Source organism: Halichoerus grypus, chromosome 9, assembly GCF_964656455.1.
Source record: "Halichoerus grypus chromosome 9, mHalGry1.hap1.1, whole genome shotgun sequence".
Lineage (NCBI taxonomy): Eukaryota > Metazoa > Chordata > Mammalia > Carnivora > Phocidae > Halichoerus > Halichoerus grypus.
In genome coordinates this window covers 126,706,355-126,733,165 of record NC_135720.1, presented here as the reverse complement: position 1 = coordinate 126,733,165, position 26,811 = coordinate 126,706,355, and the positions used below count along the sequence as shown (strand labels likewise).

The window sequence follows — 26,811 nt, the reverse complement described above, 5'->3', positions numbered from 1 at the left end:
TTTTTTTTTAAAGATTTGTTTATTTATTGTAAAGAAAGAGAGAGAGAGAGATCATGATGGGGAGGGTCAGAGGGAGAGAGGGAATCTCTAGCAGACTCCCCCCGAGAATGGAGCTTGAGCCAGGCTCGATCCCAGGACCCTGAGATCATGACCTGAACTGAAACCAAAAGTCAGACGCTTAACCAATTGAGCCACCCAGGCACCCCATTGGGCTTTCTTTTTTCTTTTTCCTTCTTCCTTTGCCCTCTTCCTCTCTCCCTTCTCCCCTTCTTTCATCTCTCCCTTTGAACCTATTACATGAGCACATGATTGGTGGAACACTTCAGACCACAGAAATAATAGAATGGCCATGAGGCACATGGTTTCCTTCTCATGAGACTAAAAAACTGGCTCAGTCCCTTGGAGAAAACCCCTTTGCAGATTTGATAGGCCTTGCATACCTGGTGCAATTTCAATTCTACTTCAAATACTAGGGGTCTCAGGCACTTTTTGCTCTCATCTCCTTACATATTTGCAAAATGCCTCTCTACTTTCTGATGGCCATAGGAAGCTCTGCAATCCCGAATGGGGTAAATTGGAACTGGTTGATTAGATCTAAGTAAAGTACCAAATGAAAAAGTGGGTTATCACTTAAAGGTGGCACAAAAGATTCATTTCAGTCAGTCTTCAAATTTGAAAGATCCTGAATCACCAAAGATTTGTCTACACATTTAAAACTAATATATGTGTATACGTTTTAAGCAAGAAAGCATGGAGGACAGTATGTTGTTTTCTGGGAGAGAGGTCTTGCATCTTTTTGGAATAAACATATTCAGATTCCTAACATGCATTTCCTCTAAGCACAGACATGTTCTCCAAAATGGATATGCTTTTGTTTGTTGGAGTAAAGTGTGGTTTTATTCCCAAACTACAGAACTTCACAACATTTTTCAGAAATTTGGCCTGTATACAGTGAGCTTCTCACTTCCTCCACCCATCTAAGACCTTCCCATTCAAATGATCTTGATTATTTGCTGTGTGCAAAATATTTCATGAGGGAACAAGCAAGACCAGGAAGATGAGTAACATACCATCCTTACGTGTAAGGCTCTTGCATAAATAGATCAGTCAGCTACTCAAATAAGCATGATAGGAGCTGTGGTCAGACAATAAACTTTTCTGTGACCTCCCTGCATTTTTTTATTCCACATAAAAAAGGGAAGCCAAACTGTCCTCTTACCTCTCTTTACAGGGGCTACAGAGATCCTGTTCATAAAGTATAAGAAATCATTGCTAGTGTGATTTGTCTTCATTTACTTGAATTAACTTAATCTACATCTGCCAAGGTATCATCAGCTTGTGATACACACACACACACACACACACACACACACACGCATGCACACAGTCCTTTGGGAAAGAATATGGGACACACCCTCCTAGCCGATTAGCTTAAAGGAGCAATGTTACTTGAGAGAATATATTTGGTGTGTGTGACATTAATTTACATTTTGCCCTACTTTCGTTATGAAGGCTTTGCGGTGCTTTTTAAACATGATTTCATTGTGTGCACATGCATATACATACACCTCCGCATAGAGCCCTAAAATTAAATTGACTTGCTGGCTAAAGTTAGAGAAAATCCTTTCCGAGCTTCTTTCTACCACTCAATAAATTATTACAGTCTGTGCACAAAACACAAATTACATGCTTTATTAGTATGTTCTGTAGTAACCTCAAAACCACAAGTGTTTACATGTGCTGCACGCATGCACTTTGGGGCTTTTTAATAGCTGGTTGACAAGAGATTAAAGGCAGAAATATGGCATTTTATTAAAGCAAACATATCAGTATGCCTACCATGATAAAATGATCTAGTTTTCTTCAGACACAAAAGTTTCTGTTGAGTGATACCTTTGAAATTCCTTGAGGGCACCCTATTATTCACTTTCCTCAACAGACAGCAGCTGCAAATGGTCTCCAATTTTCAAAGAGTATTGCCTGGTCATTCTTTACTGTCAAAATGAAGAAGAGCATAAAAGTTAAGTCAATAAAGTAATATAAAATGTTTAATATAAAAATTCAGGAATGAATGATTAACCATTAAAAACTTACAGTAGCTATTTCATCCAGGAAAAAAAAAAATTAACATTTCCCCTGAAACCTATTAACACTCCTTGTAAACAATATCCTTTTTTGAAATATATGACCTTTCCTAATGCTCTCCATAGACATGGCATTTTTCTTATATTCACTTTACCTCTACTGATATGAAGTTGAATTCCTCAGGAGAGAATGTTCTGAGCTCCCTCCTCAGATATATATGGTCTTCTAAGATATTTCCCACACGGATGTATTCATTGGTGTTGGATGCTAACTCTGACAATCTGTTGTTGCCGATCCAATCCAAAATTATAGAATGTTCCATTGGACCAGCAGGAGGCAAAACACACTGCCTACATTGAAATCCATAGCTTCCTTAACAATCTACAAAATTTGACAAATTAATACTTATCAAAATTAGTATAAATATTTCTCTTTTCTTAATTACATCCATTCCTCACTGGTGTCTCTTTAGTACCTGTGAATGTCACAGAGGGCCATGTACAGAGAAAGAGAAGGGAAAAATGAAGGAGGGGAAATCGGAGGGGGGAGACGAACCATGAGAGACTATGGACTCCGAGAAACAAACTGAGGGTTCTAGAGGGGAAGGGGGATGGGTTAGCCTAGTGATGGGTATTAAAGAGGGCACGTACTTCATGGAGCACCTGGTGTTATACGCAAACAATGAATCATGGAACACTACATCAAAAACCAATGATGTAATGTATGGTGATTAACATAACATAATAAAATAAAATTTAAAAAAAGAGAAGTGAAAAATGTTTCTCTTTATTTTTGAGGAAACTATTTGGGAGTAGGGTTTAGTTTATTCTACAACTTCTCTTCAGAATTAAATCATAAAAAAGCAAGACTCTTCAGGACTTATCTTAAAGCTAATCCCTCAGTGTGGTTTAGAAAAAATAACACCTTGGGTATAATGTATATAAAGAATTATTTTGATTGAAAAATTGTAAAATGTTATGGCTGGGGTCAATAAGACCACCCCCTGAGACTGCCAAATGTGTTCTACACCATGGTTCTAGAGTCAAGAAAGAGGGCACCACCACGCCGTTCTGAGAAAACCATGAGAGATAAATAGGGTTGGGTCCTGGGAATTAAATCATGTTGAAGGAATTTTAAGGATTCTTGCAAATCTCTCCTTTTACAGAATTCATTTGCTTTGACAGATATTGTGAACTGACATTTCCTACAAGTTTTATTCCAAAATATAGATGGAGATACCCAGGCCATTCTTACTGAGGAGAAAGGAGGCATACCAAATGGGGTATCTTTATGGATTCTTAAGTATTTGTTTAGTACCTGAGGTGCCTGGGTGACACAGTTGGTTAAGCATCTGATGCTTGATTCTGGCTCAGGTCATGATCTCAGGCTTTTGAGGTGGCTCTGTGCTCAGCATGGAGTCTGCTTAAGATTCTCTCTCCCTCCCCTTACCCCTTCTGCTGTGCTTGCTCTCTCTCTCTCTCAAATAAATAAGGAAATCTTTAAAAAATATATTTCTTTAGCACCTAAGAAACATTCTACTCTTGAGGAGCATCTCAAAGAGAAAAGATGTGTAGACACAAAATAACTACAGAACATGAGCACATTCAGGTCAATAATGCTCAAATGCTTTAGGTAGATGTAGATGGTATGTGAATGTGCCCTATATTCGTTTGTCTAATGTTGACATTTGCAACAACCAAAGAGTAGATTCTCTTCCTGGAATCTACAACTTAACTCACTGTCCACAATACTGCTGGGCATGACCTAGCCATCGCTACCCTCTAGCAGTAAATTACTGTCCTCCCTCCACTTCTGCTAAGTACTGGGGTATTATGTTGTAGTAACCTCTTTTGTCAGCCATTCCCATGTAATTTTTATTTATTTTTAATGCAATTTGTAAATGATAAAATTTATTTAATTAATCATTTGTATATGCATTTGACTTGTTAAACATTACTGAACAAGACGCATTTCTCCTGGTGGGTTTTAGTTATGAGTTATATTGCAGTTTGGTTTTTTGGGCTTGTGTGTGTGTGTGTGTGTGTGAGTGTGTGTGTGTGTGTGTGTGTGTGTGTGCTTGTGGCATATGTGGTACTACATAATCTGGAAGAGTAAATCCAGTTGCAGCAGTGAGACTAAGAATGAAACTTCAAATGTTTGGATCTGAATGAAACTTCAAATGTTTCTCAATAGGTCATTATAAAAACTTTGATGATACTTCTCTATTTGAAACAGTGACCTAAGATGTAAGGTTTTTTAGTTTTCTTTTCTTTTTTTTTAATTTTATTATGTTATGTTAGTCACCATATAATACATCATTAGTTCTTGATGTGGTGATCCATGATCCATTGTTTTCGTATAACACCCAGTGCTCCATGCAGTATGTGCCCTCCTTAATGCCCATCACCGGGCTAACCAATCCCCCCTCCCCACTCCCCTCTAAAACTCTGTTTGTTTCTCAGAGTCCATAGTCTCTCATGGTTGATCTCTCCCTCCAATCCCCCCCCCATTTTTCCCTTCCTTCTCCTAATGTCCTCCATGTTATTCCTTATGTTCCACAAATAAGTGAAACCATATGATAATTGACTTTCTCTGTTTGACTTATTTCACTTGGCATAATCTCCTCCAGTCCCATCCATGTTGATGTAAAAGTTGGGTATTCATCGTTTCCGATGGCTGAGTAATATTCCATTGTATATATGGACCACATCTTCTTTATCCATTCATCTATTGAAAGGCATCTCAGCTCTTTCCACAGTTTAGCTATTGCGGACATTGCTGCTATGAACATTGGGGTGCATATGGCCCTTCTTTTCACTACATCTGTGTCTTTGGGGTAAATACCCAGGAGTTGCAATTGCTGGGTCATAGGGTAGCTCTATTTTTAATTTTTTGAGGAACCTCCACACTGTTTTCCAAAGTGGCTGTACCAACTTGCATTCCCACCAACAGGGTAAAAGGGGTCCCCTTTCTCCACAACCTCTCTAATATTTGTTGTTTCTTTCCCCGTCCATTTTTGCCATTCTAACTGGTATAAGGTGGTATCTCAATGTGGCTTTGACTTGAATTTCCCTGATGGCTAATGATGATGAACATTTTTTCATGTGTCTGTTAGCCATTTGTATGTCTTCCTATGCCAATAAACTGAGCAATCTGGATGAAATGCACGCCTTCCTGGAAACCTATAAGCTGCCAAGACTGAAACAGGAAGAAATTGACAACCTGAATAGGCCAATAACCAGTAATGAGATTGAAGCAGTGATCAAAAACCTCCCAAAAAACAAGAATCCAGGGCCTGATGGATTCCCTAGAGAATTCTACCAAACATTCAAAGAAGAAATAATACCTATTCTACTGAAGCTGTTTCAAAAAAATAGAAACAGAAGGAAAGCTTCCAGACTCATTCTATGAGGCCAGCATTACCTTAATCCCCAAACCAGGCAAAGATCCCATCAAAAAGGAGAATTTCAGACCAATATCCCCGATGAATATGGATTCCAAAATCCTCAACAAAATCCTAGCTAATGGGATCCAACAATACATTAAAAGGATCATCCACCACGACCAAGTGGGATTTATCCCCGGGATGCAAGGGTGGTTCAGCATTCACAAATCAATCAATGTGATAGAACACATTAATAAGAGGAGAGAGTAGAACCATATGGTCCTCTCAATTGATGCAGAAAAAGCATTTGACAAAATAAAACATCCTTTCCTGATTAAAACTCTTCAGAGTATAGGGATAGAGGGAACATTCCTCAAGTTCATAAAATCCATCTATGAAAAACCCACAGTGAATACCATCCTCAATGGGGAAAAGCTGAGAGCCTTTCCCTTAAGATCAGGAACATGACAAGGATGCCCACTCTCTCCACTATTGTTCAACATAGTACTAGAAGTCCTAGCAACAGCAATTGGACAACAAAAAGAAATAAAATGTATTCAAATTGGCAAAGAAGAAGTCAAACTCTCTCTTTTTGCAGATGACATGATACTTTATGTGGAAAACCCAAAAGACTCCACCCCCAAATTACTAGAACAGATATAGCAATTCAGTAATGTGGCAGGATACAAAATGCACAGAAATCAGTTGCTTTCTTTTTTTTTTAATATTTTATTTATTTATTTGATAGAGAGAGAGTGAGAGCACAAGCCGGGAGACAGAGGGAGAGGGAGAAGCAGGTTCCTCGCTGAGCAGGGAGCCCAAGAGGGGACTCAATTCCAGGACCCTGGGATCATGACCTGAGCCGAAGCAGCCACTTAACCAACTGAGCCACTCAGGCACCCCCAGTTGCTTTCCTATACACCAACAATGCAACTGTAGAAAGAGAAATTAGAGAAACGATTCCAGTCACAATAGCACCAAAAACAATAAGATACCTTGGAATAAACCTAACCAAAGAGGTAAAGGATCTATACTCTAGGAACTACAGAACACTCATGAAAGAAATTGAAGAAGACACAAAAAGATGGAAAAACTTTCCATGCTCACGGATCGGAAGAATAAACATTGTTAAGATGTCTATGCTACTCAGAGCAATCTATACCTTCAATGCCACCCAAATCAAAATTCCAATGACATTTTTCAAAGTGCTGGAACAAACAATCCTAAAATTTGTATGGAATCAGAAAAGACCTGAATCGCCAAGGAAATGCTGAAAAAGGAAAACAAAGCTGGGGGTATCACGTTGCCCGATTTCAAGCTATATTACAAAGCTGTGATCACCAAGACAGCATGGTACTGGCACAAAAACAGACATATAGACCAATGGAACAGAATAGAGAGCCCAGATATGGACCCTCAACTCTATGGTCAAATAATCTTCGACAAAGCAGGAAAAAACCTGCAATGGAAAAAAGACAGTCTCTTCAATAAATGGTGCTGGGAAAATTGGACAGCTATATACAGAAGACTGAAACTCGACCATTCTCTAACACCATACACAAAGATAAACTCAAAGTGGATGAAAGACCTCAATGTGAGACTGGAATCCATCAAAATCCTAGAGGAGAACATAGGCAATAACCTCTTTGACATCAGCCACAGCGACTTCTTTCAAGATACATCTCCAAAAGCTAGTGAAACAAAAGCAAAAATGAACTTTGGGACTTCATCAAGATAAAAAGCTTCTGTACAGCAAAAGAAACAGTCAACAAAACAAAGAGGCAACCCACAGAATGGGAGAAGATTATTTGCAAATGACACTACAGATAAAGGGTTGGTATCCAAGATCTGTAAAGAACTTCTCAAACTCAACACCCAAAAAACAAATAATCAAGTCAAAAAATGGGCAGAAGACATGAATAGATTTTATTTTCTCATCACTTTTATTCATTATCAAGTCAAACAAACCATCATGATTCTTTTTAAATGTTGTACAGTTAATCTATAAATTTTGCAAATAATATCAATTTCTCTTTTGCATCTACCAATTCTCCTTTGTCCCTCCACAAGCACCCATTGAGAATGTCATATGTTTTTAGATACAAACATATTGTTCTTGGTTCTAGATGTTGAACACACAAAGACAAATTAAACACAGATCCTGATTTCAAGGAACTTGCAATTCAATTTGGTACACACCATTTTAGGGATAAATAAAAAATTGTGTGAGGTTAGATCCCAAGTTTTGTGTATTGAGCTCCTGTTGGAAGTTACACAGCACAATAAGTGCTGATATATATTTCCTAATTTAATCCTCGGAAGTGAGAAGGCTATGAACTGGGCCTCTGAAAACTCTCATATTGAGAGGATAGACATTTGAAGAGAAATCTGCAAAAGAGACCACAAATGAAGAGTCATGGGGGAAGAATAAGAGCTGAATCCTGGAACTTAAAGGTAAATAGTAAAGGATATTAAATGCCTCAGAAAAATCAAGAGGGGCGCCTGGGTGGCTCAGTCGTTAAGCGTCTGCCTTCAACTCAGGTCATGATCCCAGGGTCCTGGGATCGAGCCCCGCATTGGGCTCCCTGCTCGGCGGGAAGCCTGCTTCTCCCTCTTCCACTCCCCTGTTTGTGTTCCTGCTCTCGCTAACTCTCTCTGTGTCAAATAAATAAATAAAATATTTAAAAAAAAATCAAGAATAAGCATGGCAAATCAGCAATGATTTGAGGAAAACAAGTCATTACTCACCATTGAGAAAGGAATGGAATGGCAAGTTGAACACAGATATGTATCTTGGCTCTCTTAGGACATTTTTATTCAAATTATAGCAAACGAATTACAAAGAAAAACACCACGAAATAAAAAAAAGTTCTAGAGGACACATAATAGCAGAGGAGAAACTTCAAGGATATTTAGGAAGCTGTAAAGTCAATAGCTGTGTGGTAACAGACTGAAAGATCACCATCCTTTAAGAAAGGCCAACAGGGAGCAAGGTCATTTTTATTAAACAATCCAAGAATATCTCAAGAAATGGAGGCAGCTGGTACACATGAAGGCCAGGACATAGGATGAGGACAAAAAAAATAGAGAAAATGATTATAAGTCTGTATAAATAGTAACTACAGCCCAGATACCCTCTCCCCTCTGATTCCACCAGGGAATGACATCTCTGCCATCCTACAGGAGATGAGATGTTTACTATGAATTGGAGAAGGTCTAGGCTCACAGATATCATACACAGTGGAGCACAAGAGCGAAGTACCAAGAAGGGGAGAGTGAGTATAAGTGAGTATTAAACTATAAACCTATGCTCCCCTTCCCTTGCCCGGCTCTCAGAACCCTGGCTCTCTTCTACACCATCCTTACCCTGGCCTCACCATCAGTAGATTGGAGAATTTCTTTCTAGGAAAATTTCCCAGTCCAAGAGAAGATACTTATACAGAGTGGCATTTAAAAGCCCCAACCAAAGACCGAGTTCCCACACAGTGAATAAGTCTACCCACTCACCACCTCACACTTCCTGTTGGTGATAACTGCATCATTTTCAAAGATGAGCAGAGAGCCGGGGATAGAAAACATTGTGTAAAGCTTCCAACATGAAAAACAAAGATTGAAGCAAATAGAGAAAAGGAACTCAGAGAAAACAAGACCATTCACAGAAGAAGGGAAAAATAAAGAGCAAACAAACAGCAAAACAACCCTGGAATTGGTAACCTAGAAAAAGAAAATTAAGACAGTATAAGAAGATTTATGAAAAAGAGAAGGATACTATTAAACAAAAGAAATATTCATCAAACAAGAGCTCTTGGAAATTAACAACTAGTACAAGAGAAGTTGAAAATGCAATTTAAGGACAAGAAGATAAAATCAAAGAACTTTCTAAGAAGCATATAAAAATGAAAGATTGTGTAAGAAAGAATCAATCTAGGAGTTACAGAAATAACAAAATCAGAAGGAAGAAATTCTTCCAAGACATAATGCAAATAAATTTCTCAGAACAGAAGATACCCCCAAATATTATGAGGTTGAGGGGTTTGTGAAGTACTCAATTCATCAAGTGAAAAAGAACCCAACCAAAATGCATCATTCAAAAACTTTAGGGGCGCCTAGGTGGCTCAGTCGGTTAAGCATCTGCCTTCGGCTCAGGTCATGATCCCAGGGTCCTGGGATTGAACCCCGCATCGGGCTCCCTGCTCAGCAGGGAGCCTGCTTCTCCCTCTCCCTCTGCTGCTCCCCCTGCTTGTGCTCTCTCTCTCTCTCTCAAATAAATAAATACAATTTTTTAAAAAGCTTAAACCTCCAGGAAAAACGATCTTGAACGCTCACAGGTGGATTGTCATCAAGGAAAACTTCACCATGTTGATAGGGATGCAATAGTCCAATCAGAGAATCTGCAGGTAAGTCAATAATAAATAGAGAAGGAAAGTAAAAAACAATACAAAATAAAAAGGGAATGTAATGGTGTTGCTCTGCATTTCTTAACCATGAACAATATGCCTACTGTGGTAATACTATAAAGAGTGACTCGTGAACTAACACAAACATCATGATTGTAATATAACAGGCAGGCAAGTGGAAGAAGGGGAAGGGCTGGGGAGCCCAGGAACACTAAATTGCATTCTTCCGTGGTAAGAAATCAATAGACAATGTATAAAATAAGGAAGTCTAAAAATAGCAGTATAAAAGTGTTATTTTGAAAAACAGGTTTGAATGTAGAAGAAATGTTCAGAAGAATTTCTGGGCATTAGTTTAGAGTAGGACAGGGCCATCAACTGCTGTTTTTATTTTCAAGCCTTATAGTAGTAAGTGCTTTAAAAAACATGTATATATATTATTTAATTAAAAGTAAAGAATTGAGGAGTTGGTGCAGTTGGTTGAGTGTGGAACTCTTGGTTTCGGTTCAGTTCGTGATCTCAGGGTCGTGAGATCAAGCCCCTCTCGGCTCTGCGCTTAACATGAAGTCTGCTTGAGACTCTCTTTCCCTCTCTCTCTGCCCCTCCCTCTGTGCTCTCTCTCTCTAAAATAAATAAGTAAATCTTTAAAAAAAAAAAAAAGCATAAAAAATTGAAAACCCTGAATGAGGTAATGCATATGGATTCATTGATATGGTATTGTATTCAAGACATTAAGGGATATTAAGTAACCTATAGAAAAATACTTTAAGTACAATCTCAGTTATGTTGTTAAAATTATACATTTGGATATTTACTCATATATGATTTTGTGTGGAGAAAAACTTAGCAGGAGGCACATGGAACTGTGGTGGCAGGAACTTTGAACTGAGTTTAAGTTTGAGTCCTTGAAATTTTTATATTTACAATGTCTTCAAATATTACATGTGTGATTTTGAAATGTTTGAACAGTTGAAACTCTATTGAGATGGTATCTCAGGGTGATGGATTTTTCACTTCCTTGCTATTCTGTTTTACACTATTCTCTTTGAGTTTTTGGAAATGATAAAACAAAAGGCAGCATGTCTGAGTATAAGACCACAGTGATTTCAACATAAAACTGTGACATGAGAGTATGTATACATATAAACAACTCCTGGAGAAAATGATTAAAAACAAACAGTCATATTAACATGGCATGATTATAAGTGATAATTTTTTATTATTTTATTGTATATTTTTTTAAGTAGGCTCCATGCCCAACACGGGGTTCAAACTCAAGACCTTGAGATTAAGACCTGAAATCAAGATCAAGTCACTTACCAGGTGCCCCTAAGTGGTAATTTTTTTAAAAACTTACCTATATTTTGCATATGTGGCATTTACACATTGAAAATTTGACATTGGCTCTAATAAAATAAATTTAAATACACGGGGAAGAGAATCGGTAAATGTGGGGAAAAAATGAGGAGTTAGTGGGTAAAAGAACACATTCGTTTGGCATTTACTCAATGCTAAGTATGTCCTGGTGGCAGGGACAGGGACAGGTACATGGTTTTCTCCACTGACCTAACACAGTATCAGGTCTCCAATAAACATCCTTAACAAATGATTGCATCTAAGAATGAATGAACCAGTAAATCAATGTGTTGTGAAACATTTTTAAATTTGGCAAGAATAGAAAGCAGAAAAGGTGTGGTGCCCATGATAGTCATAATGAACAATCACAACAGTAATGAACAGTATCGGATCATGGAATTTTGCTTGGCTTTCAGGGATCATGGAAACTGAGTATGTTTAAAGAGAGGAGGAGTTCTATATATGCTTGAGATACAATTGTAGATGAGGTCCTGACAGGATTTCAAAGATGAGATCAGAGTAACAGTGAAGCGTTAGCACCAGCTTGCCTTTGCTGAGAAAAGAGGGGTATGGCAGTGGACCAGTATAAGGAGGGTAACACATGAAGGTGATTTTGCAGGCAACTTGGAGTGTTTACTTTGGATTGTCTCAAACTTCACATAAGTAGTCACAAGCTTGTGCTTGGGAAGTGACAAAAACGTAAAATAAAAGCTTTTAAAGGATCTCAGACATGAATGTTCAAACTCTCTTGCAAATAGCTCTAAAGCTTAGCTGCCAAAAGATCCTTGGAAACAGTTACTAAACTGCAAATTTCAAAAACACTAGCATGTTTGATAACTGTAGGACGGTTTCGAAAGAGCACGTGAAATTGTAGTAAGTAATTTAAATATTTTGCCATAATCCCATACTTATTTTATTGCAACAAATTAGAAGGTGAAGGATTATGAAATTTAAGTCACACTTTCCTTCTTTCATTAAACAATTGATAAAATCAGATATTCATTTTTGATTGAGCTTAAACTCTTTAGAATGTCCATATTTCCATCTATAAATTAGGTCTAGAATATGTTTAAAGCCCCATGAGCTATTAGTTTTTGCAGCTATAAATGGACATTGTCAAAGGAATCCTTTCAATAGTCCCAAAATACGATAAGGACATTTACAACCCTTTCAACTTACAGGTGAGAAATTGACCTATAAAGACATTAAGACATATGATTTAGATGTGAATAACTATGGAGAGAATGAGACAGCCCAATAAGATTTCTCAGTGACTGAACATTGAAATTTAATGAAATGATTATTAATATGTATTTAATGGAATATTCTTGAAGATACATATCTGAGGCATGCTTTCTGTGCTTTGTGGTCTCTAGGTACCCACACAAAATTGAGACCTGAAGATATGGCCATTGATTAAAGTAATGAATCCCTTTAAATGAATGGATTTTATGTGAATAGAATTAAGCTCTTAATTAAAAATCAAGTAACTGAAATTTTGGACATAGGTAGTGTACATGTGGATATATTTCATTTTTATTCAAAGCAGATTCTGAATATTTTCTTCATAAACACTTTACTTTGAATTCCCTGATAATTTTAATATTTAATATAAATTCTATAAGCTGAATTTCATTTTTAAATGATGTGGGACGTATAGGGAAAAACTGGATTAATTGAAATGGCTGGTGGTAAGACATCTGTCCTATCATCTATAAATAATGCAGAGTGAAAAAAGAAAGAATAAAGACTGCACCAGTTGTCAAGATTGAAAAGATAGCATGTAACAAAATCAGAAAATGATGTATTTATTTTAAAAACAGACTAAACATATATTTTAAGCATGACATCATGGTGGAAACTAAGGCTAGGTCACCATCAAACACTGATAACATTTCATGTCATAGAATATTTGACTTTAGAGAACATTTGGAACACTTATCAAGGACATGAACCAACTTTGAATGTCCCATGGCGAGGTGTGTGTGAATAACAATAGGACTTTGTAATTTAACTGGAAATGGATTTTAACCAGCTAGTAATATTATGGGTCACACTCAAATGCTCTCGTATGCTGAAGTTTAGAAAGATTTAGATTTTTTTCTCTATAGTAGGTACAGATCATAGATTCTATCTTGGACTAGTGTATCTCTTGGGTGCTTGGTAGACATTGCTGCTTTTCTGATGGATATAGAAAATGAGGTTACAAAATTGCTATACTATCACTTACTCTTAGATGGAACAGGTAAAAATCCTTAGGGAAATCGTGTTAATGGGGTATAGGTTTTCCAGAATTTGTTATATGCTTGGAAAAAGAGTAGAACACAAACTTTAGATATGAGCAAACATCCCCATTTCATTTCTTGTAATAGCAGTGTGGTTTGGCGAGGAATTTTTAAATTTTGAAAAGCAGAGCCATAAAATTTATCTTTTAAAATAAGTACTCAACTGAAAAGCAATTTATTTTCCTTAAAACATAACGCATTTTTTAATATGAGTATTAAAAGAAGTTGATATTGGTGTTCAATATTGAGTTTTTGATAAGGCGACTGGTTAGAGACAGTTATAAAGAGTTTCTTTTTAGTGACTAAGACAAATCATCATCTTGTGAGGTAAAAGAATGTTCAATCTAAAATAAAATAAAGTCCACCCTGAATCCTATAAGCAATAAGGTACAGAAAGGGGGGGAAGGAAAGATACTTGATGAGCAAGAAAAATGAAACAGAAACTGGTAAAAATGGAAAAACTGTAAACATTCACGACTTTCTCTTAAAACTGTTTATTCAAGCTCATTAATCACATTAACAACAGGTAAGGAACAAAGACAGTACTCTTGTCATCTAACATGAAGCTGCATGAGCACATCATAAGCATGTGGCAAAGTTTGCATTTTCCTCTTACAAGCCCATGGCTTAGATGGGCATTGAGCACAACACCAATCTGTTGTGACATTGTGTGTACGTTGGTGTATTTAATAGTTCTGAACTGTTCTTTCCTGAAATATTCTCCTCCAGCAAAACTCTTGAACATAGAACTCCCATTCGCATTGACTTAGGAAGAAAGGCTGCTCCTTAAATCCCTCAGTTAAGGACATACAATGAAATGCCTCGTTAAGAACCTTAATTTAAAGCAGCACACAGTTCTGTATGTCAGAGGTAATAATTACCTTCTTTAATGAGCCTAACTTTTCCCTGTGATGAGTAAGCCTCTCTCTGTCTTGTTTATACTAAGTCTGGATTTATTTCTGGCTTTCTTCAAGCGCTCTTATTTTTTGAAAATTAACATTATGTCTGTCTTCCTGGGGTCAAATTCTGCCTACTCTATACTCAAACCATGTGCTGTTCAAGCACTGTTAAAACCAATTACCCACATATTCCAGGGACATGCGGGGGCCTAGAGAAGTCGTCTAATCTATACCTCAGCTTCCAAGCAGAACTATGTCAGGTTGACAAGGGTCTACCCTATGACTTTAAATAATTTCCACATGAACTATATATATTCAAAATGTTCCAGCAATTCTAAGCAATAAAATTGAAAAGCTCTTGAACAAATTGATTTTAGAGGTATCTATTATAACCTTAAGAATTTAAAATACATTTTTACAGTTTGGGGAGGATGTGAAGAGTGATGCTCAGGCATATGTGGAACTATCTGATAACTTGCTTTGATTATAATATTAAGCATTTCTTGGTTTTCTCAATATAGTTAGATCTTTCCCCATCTTATCAGCTAACCCTAATATTCATTTCAATGGCATGTGCATCTCATACAAAATAACTGAGAATGTCTTCAGTTTATTTTTAGCTTTTATTTTTTTATTTTTTATTTTTTATTTTTTTTTAAAGATTTTATTTATTTGACAGAGAGAGACACAGCGAGAGAGGGAACACAAGCAGGGGGAGTGGGAGAGGGAGAAGCAGGCTTCACGCCGAGCAGGGAGCCCGATGCGGGGCTCGATCCCAGGACACTAGGATCATGACCTGAGCCGAAGGCAGACACTTAACGACTGAGCCACCCAGGCGCCCCTATTTTTAGCTTTTAGATGTTGAGTTTAACTCACATAACCTAATCCTTTTGGTTTACAGATAAGAAACAAAAAGACATTAAATAATTTGTCTTAAGTCACGTGATATGTATGTGGCAGAAGCAAAACATGAACCCAAATACTCAGTATTGGGTATTTGTATCCAAAACTCTCCCATCCATTAAAATCTGTCCTTTGTTTCTGGGGGACAAAAAGAGAGCCAATGATCCATTCTAGTGTTGTTGTTTTTTTGTGTGTGAGATTCATACTATCAGGTCAGGTTCACCTAAAAGAAAAGTTTAATATTTTGCAATTTGAAACTGGGAGCTGGAGCCATTCATTTCTTATTCCTTCTGCCATAGTGCCTGGTCAGACCCAGAGTCACAGAGTTTGAGAGCTGGAGAAAACCTTAGAGAGCAAGCAAATGGACATGTTATGGAATGTAAAGCAATTTTATTGGGAGTCCTACCTAACCTTGAACAACACGGGAAAAAACTGAAACATAGGCATGACCACATCACACAGCAAGGTACAGGGAGTCTGTCAACCGAATCACAGCACAGCTGTTTTGTTTTGTTTTGTTTTGTTTTTGACTCAAATCAGACTTCTCAGATGGGAGCCTGAAATTTTATCAGCTCATACTTACGAAATGAAAATGAAGTTACAAAACTGGATAATAATCTGCATGAAAATGACCTCAATCCATTAGCCCATGTAGCTGGATACAAAACATGTCAGCTTGGACTTATCTTCCTCTGTTCCTTTGGCTATTCTTTACAGTCTACCATATAGAAATTTCTACATGCAAAGAAAATTTGTTCCTTAAGCTTCGTGAATTGACACCATCCCTTCTATTCTTTCCCCTGGTTCTTTCAAGTAACTATAATAATCGTCTTTATTTTAAAATTTAAAATTCGGGCGCCTGGGTGGCTCAGTTGGTTGGGCGACTGCCTTCGGCTCAGGTCATGATCCTGGAGTCCCTGGATCGAGTCCCGCATCGGGCTCCGTGCTCGGCGGGGAGCCTGCTTCTCCCTCTGACCCTCCCCCCTCTCATGTGCTCTCTCTCATTCTCTCTCTCTCAAATAAATAAATAAAATCTTTAAAAAAATAAAAAATAAAAAAATAATAAAATTTAAAATTCAAGGGCACCTGAGTGGTTCAGTCAGTTAAGCATCTGCCTTTGGCTCAGGTCATGATCCCAGGGTCCTGGGATCGAGTCCTGCATTGGACTCCCCGCTTAGCGGGGAGTCTGTTTCTCCCTCTCCCTCTGCCTGCCACTCCCCCTGCTTGTGCTCTCTCTCTCTTTCAAATAAATGAATAAAATCTTTAAAAATATTTAAAATTCAATACAAAAATTAGGACTATTCTAGCTCAAAAACATTTCATTTTCAAATCTGTTGAATTTACTTTCCATGGTCGAATTAAATATGGGGTGAAAATCTAATGGAAGGGGTCCTGTTTGCCAGTGTTAACCACAGGTCACTAATATAACTCTATATTAAGGGTTTATGAACTCTTAACTAGAGGACAGGATGTGAAGAGTTAGGACTTTATAAAGCTTCCAAAACACATAGCCAAATCTGTGACATTGGAGTAAGGAGATCACCTCCAAATGCAGTTAACATTAGAAATGTCCAATTATGCAATATTATTGCCTCTACTTGAATATCATTTGTGCCTCTCAGGAAATTAAGTAACAAAATTAGCAGAATAATAAGCATTGAGTTGGACCATCAGTGGCTGTCAAAAGGAAAGGGCTCTTTCAAATTTTAAGAGTTGTTAGTATTTAATTCAAGACTCAGCACCTGACTGACATTCATCTTTGTTGTTATTTTATCATTCAGTTCCCAGCCAATGGAAGGACAAATGGGATGATAGGAAATAATGCAGACGTGCTTTTAATAGAACTGCGTTTGAAACCCAATGTGGTTGCTTCTGCTTACAACACCTTAGGAAAGTCTTTTAAGCCTTAGTTTCTTCATGAATTGGAGATAAGTACCTAATCTCTAAGATTGCTTAGAAAAACAAATCAGGTAATTGATATGAAATGGCCAAACACAGGACTTGGCATGTGATAGAACCTGTTTCTGTAAGTCATGGCCCAAGATGAATTTTAATAAGGGTGTTAATATCTATAATCTAAGTAACTGAAATGTGTATGGTCACCTTGGCTCTTCCAAAAAAGCAGGGTGTTTGTAAGTCTAAAGAAAAAAAAAAAAATCAAGCCTCATAATTTTGTTTCAAGCTATATAAATTCCTGCAGAAATTTTCATCTGATTTTTCAGCCTGTTGATTTGAGATGATATCTAGTTGATAAATTTGGGTTATGTATTATAATTGAGATTAAGATTAAAATATTAAAATTAAGATTAAAATATATACACCAAAGTGAAGTCCTAATCAGTAAATTGGAATCATTCAACATCAACAAGTGCTTGAAATATGCATTGCAACACCTGACTCCAGCTAGCAGAAACTTGCCTTTGCATCACCCAAAGGATTGCGATCAGTGCCCAATAAATTATTAGATAATCCCAAGCACCTGGTCTTGCATAAAAAAAGGGTGGTCATCAATGTTCAAATGTGGCTCTCTAGTTTCTAAAATATATATATATTCTACCAGAGAACTAGAAATAATAGTATCAATTAAAAACAATATATAAAGACCTCAGTATTTATTAAAACAATAATAAGTTTTCCAAAACATTAGCCCCAGCACTTGACATCTGACAGAGGCTGTGCCCATAAGTAGTTACTTTAGAAGTTTTTAATTCCTGGGGCGCCTGAGCGGCTCAGCGGGTTAAGCATCCAACTCTTGGTTTCAGCTCAGGTTGTGATCTCATGGGTTGTTGGATCGAGCCCCCTGTCAGGCTCCACGCTCAGCTTGGCGTCTGTTTGGGATTCTCTCTCTCCACTCCCCTACTCATGCATGCTTTCTCTCTCTTTCTCTCTCTCTCTCAAATAAATAAATCTTTAAAAGAAAAAAACAATTTAATTCCTTTTGGCAATCAGCTATAGAAAAAACAGTAAAATTCATTAACTTTTAAGTTCAGCGATTAATTTAGTTAGAGCTTCCAACATATTCAGAAAGTGCAGGCTGAGGGTGCCTGGGTGGCTCAGTCAGTTAAGTGTCTGTCTTCAGCTCAGGTCATGATCTCAGAGTCCTGGGATGGAGCCCCGCATTGGGCTCCCTGCTCAGCGGGAAGTCTGCTTCTCCTTCTCCCTGTTCTCCTCCCCACCCCCCATTTGGGTTCAATCTCTCTCTCTCTCTCTCGCTCTGAAATAAATAAATAAACTTAAAAAAGAAAGAAAGTGCAGGATGGACAGACCTAGCATATCCATTCTCTCAAATTCATCCACATACCCAATTTATTTTCTGGAATTTGATAACTTTATCTTCATGTTTATATGAAAGAGCAAAAAGGCCATCAATGGTCAATTCTATTTTGAAGTAGAAAGTGTTGACAGATTTGTCCTATGTGATACAAGATGTTTCAGCAGAAAGAGAAGGAGGAAGAAAAAGAGGGAGAGGAGAAAAACGTTTTAAAAAGCCCATGTAACTATGACAATGTCTATTGGCTCAGGCCTAGGGAAATAGACCAAAGGAACAGAACAAAGAGCTTGTGAATCTTTATATGAAATATATGGCTTAGTATTCAGATATAAAAATAAAATCTTACAAACTTATAGGAAACTTAATAGAAACATTTCAACCTCTCGAGTTGTAAGTGGATGAAAAATAAAAACACAATGATGTACCCTTTCATGCTCAATATTGACAGTTGTTTCAAAGTGTTAGGGAAAAAATGTGGAGTAATTGGAAATATCTAGGAAAGTTGCAGATGGTACTGCCTAGGACCAAGACTTCCACACCTAGGGAACCTCGCCCATGTGGACGAAAGAAAACATACGCAAGAACATTCACTGCGTTATTGGCTGTAATTAGAGAACAGACTCAGGATTGGGGTGGCCTGGGCTGCAATCCTGGTGCTGATACTCACCGGATCTGTGAATTTGGGCAAGTCACTAACATCTCTGTGCCGTAGTTTGCTCATGAGTAGAAAAACCTAATAGTGCCATGTGAGGACTGACTTCATACATAGTAAGCATTAAAAAGAGTCTCCCAGGGGCATCTGGTTGGCTAAGTTGATTAAGCATCTAACTTCAGCTCAGGTCATGATCCTGGGGTCCTGGGATCAGTCGAACCCCGAGTTGGGCTCCCTGCTCAGCGGGGAGTCTGCTTCTCCCTCTCCTTCTGCCCATCCCCCACTCGAGTGTGTGTGTGTGTGTGTGTGTGTGTGTGTGTGTGTGTGTGCGCGTGTGCATGCGCTCTCTCTCAAATAAATAAATAAAATCTTTTTTAAAAAAAAGTCTCCCGCATGTGTTTTTTATTATTTTTAATTATTGTATTTACTTAACCTACCCTTGTTATTTACCCATACCAGTTTACCCAAATACAGGACAGAAAGCGAATATATTTATACACCAGAACTTCATTATTCCATGCTCCACTGGGTCACATGGAAATCACTGGTCTTCTAGTCTTCAAACTCTGTTTCAGCTACAGAAAACTTTAACAAAAGCTTAAGCAGAAGCAGGTAACAGAGTCTAGAACAGACCTCATCTTTCCGAAGTCAGCATGACATGGTTAATCTACATCAGGTCACCCAGTATCAAGCGCAAATAGAAATAAGCGCGATTAAAGAAAGCTGGATGTGCCGAATCCTAAACCTAGGAACTGGAGAGATTAAGGGATGGTTTTCACTTTTCTGAAAGGAAATACTCTAACTTTCCAAAAACTAATCGTTCCCTTACTTAATTTAAAATATAATTTGGTTTACACATTGCATGCACACACACATACAATTTGCCAAAAATTTTTAGAAAGTGTGCCATTTGAATGAGGAGGTTTTTTTTGTTTTTTTTTTTTTTGTACTTTGGACTATTTCTTTTAGAATTACAAGAAATGATAGGAAAATGTTAAATAGTAAAAATACAGACACATAGAGAATAAAAAGTAAAAGCTTCTCCTAACCACTAACCTCTTAACCTTCACTCTGATGATTTTTTATTATTTATTTTATTTTATTTTATTATGTTATGTTAGTCACCACACAATACATCATTAGTTTTTGATGTAGTGATCCATGACTCATTGTTTTCGTATAACACCCAGCAGCACTCTGATGATTTCATTCCTTGACATTACACACACACACACACACACACACACACACATCAGATACACTCTTTTATGTGCACATTGGGTTGCAATATTCATTATTTATGTATAGGGCCAATTTTTTCCTTTATTCTTTATCTTTTAACGGTATATTGGCTATCATTTTTTATAGATTGTGCGCAACTACAAGGTAGGGTTCTAAATCTTTATCCACGTATGTATCCAGTTATCCCAATATCATTTGTTAAATGATATTCCCACTGTTTAAGATGCCTTTTTCACAGTCATAGTATCCTTCTGGAATCTAATCTGTTCTATTGATCTATTATTCCGTTTCCATACCAAAAACCACATAATTTTATTTACTGTCATTTTATATTGTATATTGATATCTGTAGAAAAAGTTCTGCCTCATTTCTCTTTTAAAATTATTCATGCCTAGTCCTATGCTCACTTTCCTCCATATAATCTTTATAATTTACTTATAAAGTTCCACAGAGTATATTTTGAAGACTTAGATTGGTATTTCTTTAAATTTATTGACTTATTTGTAAAAATGGGATATTTTCAACCCAAGATATAAGAAAAAAAAAAGTGGATTAGAAAAAAATATAGCTTTCTTGAATATTGAATGTCAAGGACAGGGGATTTTCTAAAGATAAATAAGTAAAGGTACTCATTTTTATTGTGAAATAAGTAGGAAAGGATAAAATGAAAAATAAAGGGGTAAACAATATAATGCATTGCAATTGAGCAGATTTGATTTCAAGGCAAGTCTCTTTACCCTCTCTGGACCAAAATGTTCTCATCTATTAAATAAGGAAGTTGGACAGGATGAGGTCTAAGTCCTTTTCCAGCTCTATATTCTGTGATGCTCCTACTCTAGGCGGGATGAATCAGAAGCCGGATCCACACAGAGCTAAACAGTGATGCAGGCAAAATTTGTGTTGGCTATGCTGACACATTATTCTGGGAGGAGAATAAATCTGTTGCCTTCCATACATTGGTGGATCGGTAAACCAGCATAAAGGAAGGTGTTATTAATCTGATAGTTTACTTGGGAATATGGAGGCTCAGAGGGATTAAGTAAATTTTCCAATATCACACAGCCAGCAAGAGACAGAATGTCACTTCAGTATTAGATGTGTGATTCCAAGACTGATTTTCTTTTCCCTATGTGGAGCAATCCTGATGATTGCTGAAGGAATGATTGAACAAATGGATGGAGGGATGGATAGATGGAGGGATGGACGGAGGGATAAAATAATCACATTTCAACTATGTGTTTCCTCATTTCAAAGTAGGGAAATAGACATTTGCTAAAAAAAAAAAAAAAAAGTAGACCTTGTTTTAGAATTTGCTTTTTCCCCAGTACCATAAGTAGCTTTCAGAAGAATTACTTTTAAAAAGCAGTGATAAGAATGGACATAAGCTGACTTAACCTTCTAAGTCATAAAGACATCAAAAGAAGTCATTTTGGGGTGCCTGGGTGGCTCAGGTGGTTAAGCGTCTGCCTTCGGCTCAGGTCATGATCCCAGGGTCCTGGGATCGAGTCCCGCATCGGGCTCTCTGCTCCTTGGGAGCCTACTTCTCCCTCTGCCTCTCTCTCTCTCTCTCTGTCTCTCATGAATAAATAAATAAAATCTTTAAAAAAAAAAAAAGTCATTTTGTACCCATATCACAAAATTTGACGAATGAGTATTAGCAGTGTCTTCTATTTTCCTAATTAGTCTCTATTCTACTACTTATCTTATTTATAACACTATGAATGGTAGCAGTTGAAGAATTATTCCTTCAAAATCAATGTAGGAAAAAAAGAAATATATTAATAGAAATATTTTTAATTGTTGTGTGTTTCATATGCCCAGTGTTGTTCTAAGACTTTGTATATATAAGCTCATTTAATCTTCATAAAAACTTTATTTATGCTTAATTCGTAAGTGAAAAAAAAGAAAAAATAATCTAAGTCACAGAGATTAAGTAGATAAAATAGTTTCCCTCAATCACACACGTAGATAACAACAGTTTGTGTATTGAAATGTGAGATCACTAAACTGTCTCTCACCAGGTTAAAATAACAGACTTTGTGGCACCTGGGTGGCTCCATCAGTTAAGTATCTCCCTTTGGCTCGGGTCATGATCCTGGGGTCCTGGGATCCAATCTTGCATTGGGCTCCCTGCTTAGCAGGGAGCCTGCTTCTCCCTCTCTCCTTGCTCCTCCCCACTGCTCATGCACGTTCTTTCTCTCTCTGTCTCTCTCTCTCTCTCTCTGTCAAATAAATAAATAAAATCCTTAAAAAACAATAACAGACTTTGGGGCCATAATAACAAAAAGAAGATGAAGGAGAATATGTCACAGTCATAGTGCATACTAGATGCTGAGGACTCCCCTATGCTCTTTAAGTATATTAACTCATAACGGCCTTATCAAGTTCAGATTCTCTCTATGTCCTTTATATGCTCAGTGATTTGGAAGCAAAACAATTAACGTATCTGATCTCAGGTTATAGACAGGGACAGTAATACACAACACAGAATCTGCGTAAGGTTTAAAGGAGAGAACTTATTTGAATACATCCAGCATGTAAGTGCTCAAAAAAAGTTTAAAGTTTTTACCTTTTTATACAATAGTTTCCATGTGATTTCAGAAAATTTCAGTGTTCTCATGTAAAAAGGGAACTTCATGGGTCTGACTATTTAAGAGCACCAAAGTATTCAAATTCATCATTCAAACCAACAAAATCCAATCTTTCCACTCACATTTACTTCCTTCTTAATGGCTTTTATAGTCTCTTTCTCTCTAACACACTCAGCTAAAATAATATAAATATCAGCCCACACATACACTTCAAGTTCCTTTCCAAATGCAAAAAGACTTATAAATTGAAATGAAAGTGACAAAATGAAGATTATGTGACATTTACACCAATATGATCATTAACTGATGTGAATTAGGTTCATGCTCAACCAGGAGTCCTAGAATTTCAGAGCAGGAAGAAATTTTACTTACCTTGTACAACAACCGCATTTTGTTGTTGTTGTTGCTTTTGAGAGAGAGAGAGAGAGAGAGAGGGAGAGGACAGAGGGAGAGGGAGAGAGAGAATCTCAAGCAGACTCCACACCAAGCACATGAGCTCAAAGTGGGGCTCAATCTCACAACCCTGAGATCATGTCCTGAACCAAAATCAAGAGTCAGATGCTTAACTGACTGAGCCACCCAGGTACCCCACAATGTCTGCATTTTGCAGACGAGAATATTAAATCTCAGAGAGATAAAGTGAGTTGCCGAGGGTCACAGTGTAGCTTGGGTAGCTTGCCGAGTATCACATACCTAGTCCTGTCTCCTACAAGCATTAAATGTGTTGACAAATTTATTGCCTTCTCAGAGTTACTTGGACGTGAAGTATATGAAGCTTAGCTTAATGTCATCATACCATGCCCTCTGGAGCAATGATGGTACCCACTGAGCAATCAGACAGTTGTCATTGCCAAGGACAGACATATCTTGGCCTAGAGTTGTACTCCAGTGAAGCTTTGTAGAGTGGTGGGCTATCAGATGGTGAGTAGGTATAATATGAAGTGTTCACCTGAGCTGTGTGAAAGAACTGAGCAGAGCAGAGTCTTACTACTTCTACCCAGAAGGAGGTAGACTCATTATATTTATTTATTTTTTTAAGTAGGCTCTATGCCCAGTGTGGAGCCCAACATGGGGCTTGAACTCACGACCCTGAAATCAAGAGTTGGATGCTTAACCAACTGAACCACCCAGGCACCCGCAGGAGGCAAACTCATTAAAAGTTAGTTGTTCTCAGTCACAGTCACTAAGACATGTAAAAAATATATATTATCTGTCCCTCCACCTAGTCCATGGTTTGGAAGAATTTATGGACCAAACTACAAAAATGAATAAGTCCTTCCCATCGCACAATGATTCACCCATGGAATAGCTCAAAGCCCCATTTGGACTTTTAGGTCTTGGTAAGTTTAAAAAGCACCAGTTGGAATGCCTGCTCTTTGGAATACTTTAGATTAAAAATGAGGTCTAATGTTCAAAGATATTTTACTCGATTTGCACATACACATATTCAGGGAAATTACAATGAATTAAAAATCACTCTAAGATGAATTTAATATATTTTTTGTTCTTAATTAGGATTTGAGGGATATTTGTTTATTTCTCACTGATTGTAAGAGGAATCATTAGTAAGAAAGACTGAAGTTGAAGAATTTGATTCGCCTTTGCCCAAAATTTGTAGGTAGGAGGCAGAGCAGGCTTCATGCGGGAGGTCCTTTAGGTGTAAGGAGGATCTGGATTGATGGAGTTCAGAGAGAAGGGAAAACCAACAATTAACATGTGCTTACTACATGTAGTGAGCACTTCATAAGTATTACTTCATTTAATACCTACTGAAACTCTCCTAGTAGGGATCATTACCCTTATATTAACTATGACCTTATACACTAAGAGACTTTAAAAAATATTCCCAAGGTGTAGGAAAGTGTACATGATATGCTGTTGTTTATACTTGTAAATATTAAAAATGTAAGCATAAGCCAACATTTGCTTAGATTAAAAGTGCAAAGATAAACCATAATTTTTTAAGGTTATATTTATTTATTTGACAGAGAGAGAGAGCACAAGCAGGGGGAGCAGGAGAGGGAGAAGCAGGGTCCCAGCTGAGCAGGGAGCCCAAGGTGGGGCTCGATCCCAGGACCCTGGGATCATGAGCTGAACCAAAGGTAGATGCTTAACCGACTGAGCCACCCACGCGCCCTAAACCAAAATTTTTTTTTAACACACCTAAAGTAGAGAGGTAGAGAGAATCAGGAGCAGAAGCTAGACCTCTTTGAAGATAGCTTGCTCTGTAGAATTTATTTTGGAAACTTGTAAATAGTTCACATAATCATAAACCAAAATTAAATGTTAAAAAGCAACCCTTAATCTAAAGCCAAGTGAAGCAAATGAATCTAAATACGCATCAAGCTGATATGATTAGAAAAAGGGGAAATTTTTTAAGGAACTTGTAAACACACTAATATGACTGCATATGCTGGTAGAAAAGGCCCATGGACAAAAGTAATTATGAAATAAACTTCGTTTTCATTAATCGTAGCGTGGGTGGTAGTTTTGGTGGTATTATTCCGAGGCTACTGTGCAGCAATTATGTAATAAAGCAAATCAGTGTTTATGTTGGCATTTGTGAAAACTAGATTTCCGTCCTGAGTTGGACATGTATTATTGATGAAGGAAAGTAAAAATCCTGGAGTCTTGATGGAAATAACAGTATGAACTTATTGAGCATTTTACTTTTTTTTTTTAATCTAATGCTATCTACTGCAAGTGCTTAGAAACCATTACCAACATTCTAGCAATAAGTATCATTACAGAATCTTAACACTATTTCACACAAAAAGAAACCAGTTTTTCTTGGAGAAATGACTGATGCAAAGCCTGGAAAAAGAAATGTTCAAAATGAGTCTGAAGCATCTCGTCACACCAAAGCAGGAAAGCAATCAGACTTTAAGGTTATAGCAAAAGGACTCAGAGCTAACTTGAAGAGATTCCCACACTAGCCAAAGATGGGCATTTGAGATATCCAGAAGGATAATAATTGCAATCTGGTTGCAATGATATAATCTGTTGCAAAACACATCAAATATCTTTAAATCAATGAGTTCATGATGACAAAAAAAAAAAAAAAAAAAACCTAATAGCTTACTTTTCGAGGATGATAAAGTACCAATTCATTTTTTTGAAAACTAGTAAATAAAGAGAAAGAATCAAGTGTTAATCTTGCCTTCCTATACAAACATATTCTTTGGTTTTAAAACAATTAAGATATAAAAAGAAGAAATTCAATGTTAAGCATTTCAATCAAGTGCAGTAAAATTTCACATACGAACTAAAATTTACACATACCAAACAAAAGTATTATGCCTGCAATTCACATTCTATTTCAGCCTTTTAAAATTTAAGAATAAATAACTTCAAGTGGTCACTCAAAATTTCCACTTGAGAATTGAAGTAACCCATTTTGTGTATTCCTCTTTACAATGACTGTGATATTATTATTGATTTCTCATTTACACAAGACTATGCAGCCCCACAAGAATTGGAGGCACAGAGTGCACCCATAGCAAGCTCTAATGAATCCAAATCCTCATTCTTCAAATGAAAACATTTAACTGGGTACCACGTGGCAAGACCAACTGTGAAACTGGACTTCTCTGAACTAACGTCCATGTAGAAGAAAATGTTTATTAAAGGATAGGTAATAAAAATATGTTAATTTGGGGGCGCCTGGGTGGCTCAGTCGTTAAGCGTCTGCCTTCGGCTCAGGTCATGATCCCAGGGTCCTGGGATCAAGCCCCGCGTCGGGCTCCC

General features: G+C 37.2%; 1 long non-coding RNA gene across 1 annotated transcript in view; it reads right to left on the bottom strand.

Moving 5' to 3' along the window:
* Positions 1–1,733: 1,733 nt before the first annotated feature.
* Positions 1,734–26,811, bottom strand: part of LOC118555710 (uncharacterized) — a 332,977-nt gene continuing 307,899 nt past the window's right edge. The window contains exon 7 of the long non-coding RNA XR_013441399.1: positions 1,734–1,994. This is a non-coding gene — a long non-coding RNA (uncharacterized LOC118555710). The remainder of the gene's footprint in view (positions 1,995–26,811) is intronic.